Source organism: Lissotriton helveticus, chromosome 7, assembly GCF_964261635.1.
Source record: "Lissotriton helveticus chromosome 7, aLisHel1.1, whole genome shotgun sequence".
Classification (NCBI taxonomy): domain Eukaryota; kingdom Metazoa; phylum Chordata; class Amphibia; order Caudata; family Salamandridae; genus Lissotriton; species Lissotriton helveticus.
This window is the reverse complement of record NC_136068.1, coordinates 755815409-755817640: the sequence shown is the minus strand read 5'-3', so window position 1 is coordinate 755817640 and position 2232 is coordinate 755815409. Positions and strand designations below refer to the sequence as shown.

The following is a 2232-nucleotide window of genomic DNA, read 5'->3' as shown; positions in this document are numbered from 1 at the left end:
ATCCACTAGTTAACATGGCCGCCTCTGCTGCATTTCAAATACACGTGATCCCAGCCTCGGACGTCCTTTACAGGTGTGCTCAATCACCTTTAAACATAAGCGCGCTATTTAAAGTCGGCACCATCAATGCCTCGTGTAGCTGCTGGACGGACCCCAGTACCTTTTGGCGCCTGTGACGACCGTTCTTTGGCCGTGATTATCCAGTTACGGTAAGCAATGTTATTTGGCAGTGATTTCCCCTACACTGGGAGCCATGTTTGTTGTTGTGACTCTCTTTGTTTGTTTACTAGGTTTGTCCAGTACGGAGCTGAGTATTTTTGGCGTCCGTGAAGACTGTATCTTTAGTTGCGATTATTCAGTTTTGGTAAGCGATGCTATCTGCTAGTGACTGCCGTTAGATTGGGAGCCTTGGTTGTTGTAGAAACTTTTTTAGCACACTATGTAAACTTGTCCAGGTTTGTATGTTTATTTCTACGAGTATTGGAGTGGGGGGAACTGGGTTAGTTACTTGGAGAAGGGGGTTAGTGTTACCTTCTTTGAGCATAACTCAAGATTCGCATCTTTAATTATATTCTTTCATGTGCTCTGGGGATATTTGCATATGTACAACTTGAGTTTCGTATCTTTAGCTATACTTGTTCATGCGCTCTGGGGGATTTTCTCCCTATTGATTCCCTTAAACTCATACCAGGCCTTCTTTATCTTTCTTTGTCCATTAGAGTCCGATGGTGTTGCCTGATGGGGCATTCGCTTTCCATGTCTAATGCAACTCAAGTATTACTTGTCTAGGTAAGATTTTATTTGTTTAAATAGCGCACAGTTTTCTTTAATATGGTTCCTGTGCCTTATAGCATACCTACTTAGAAGCCCCGTTTTCATATTTCTAACGGGGGCCTCACACCGTAGTCTTTAAATCTAGTATAATGAGGATCACATGATTTATGTGATACTCATCTTATATATGTGTTTTTTCTTCTTGCTCCTACATCAGAATTCTTCATAATGGGTCGTAACTTCACAAGCCTTCATTTTTCGGTGACATCACCATTGGACTAATCGACTGGATCATTGTGCGTCTGCCACCTCATTCCTGCCTATATATTGTAAGTAAGATCCTGGGGTGCCCTTTTGTTGTTGTATTCTATGTTCAACGTTGATCTATCTTCTTATACATATACCTCTTTTTTTATTTTTTTTATAGCTTGGGACCTATATGTTTACAAGACCTCACGTGAAGTTAGACCATTTTTCCATCTTCTAAGAGTTATTTACTTATTTATTGGCGCCCTGAGAGCATTGGACTTCCTCTCTCATAGTAAGGATAGATCTTTGGGATTGTGGATTTTAATAATTCTTTGTTATCTGTTTGCTCTCTAATTCCGTTCTTCCTTCTTCATAGATTTATGTGGAGGACTCCAAGATGAGGCATTATGTGTTTTCATTACAGTCTCTATAGAAATATGATGCACGACATTTAAATTGGTAGGTATATCGTAGTTGGTCCATGAGATTTTTCGTTCTTGGGTGCTGTTACTGAATGCCATTTCCTGAGCGTGTCGTATATTGGGCCTACTACACATCTGTTTTTGCTTGCTTTCTTTTTCTTATCTCTGCTACCCTTCTTAGTGCATATATCTTGCCCGCAGATAGTTTGTGAGACACATAAAGGTAATATTCACAATAAATTATTTTCTAATGAAGCAACAAAATGTTTTAGAAGTTAGACCTACTGACCTTTGACCTCTGCAGTACATAGCTCCTCAATGTACTGTTGATGAAACTCTAACAAATGAAGTATGTTTATTAGCATATTTTGTAGGATTGTAAATGGATTGTGTATCCTTGTTTTTAACTGTATGTCTGTTACAATGTTGAGTACTGTGGAGGACATTCTTTTAAATGTATGTCTATATGTTTGTATTTGAACAGCTCTGAAGAAGTCCCAAGTTGGGACGAAACGCGTCGGCTGAACTGTATTTTCTACCTCACAACAGAATAAAGAAATTGAAACTGAGGAGCCTTTCTTTGGTGTTATTACTTGGAGTTATTTCATATTCACTGTTGATATTCTGTGGTGCACCTGTGCTTTTGTTAAACCATAAATAATATATATACACGTCTTATTCCTAAAACCACCATTTGGTGTTTTTGTTTTATAAAATGCAATTAGTGTTAGTCCTTTAGATGTGCCAAGGCAAACTTTCAGTGGGGACCAGACTGCGTGGGACCCTC

At 38.9% G+C, this 2232-nt stretch overlaps 1 long non-coding RNA gene across 1 annotated transcript; it reads left to right on the top strand.

Moving 5' to 3' along the window:
- LOC144767020 (uncharacterized) lies at positions 1-2015 on the top strand. The gene is made up of 7 exons (XR_013598027.1): positions 1-209; positions 291-364; positions 720-789; positions 992-1103; positions 1202-1315; positions 1400-1482; positions 1930-2015. It is a non-coding gene; the product is annotated as an uncharacterized LOC144767020 (long non-coding RNA).
- The last annotated feature ends 217 nt before the right edge of the window (positions 2016-2232 follow it).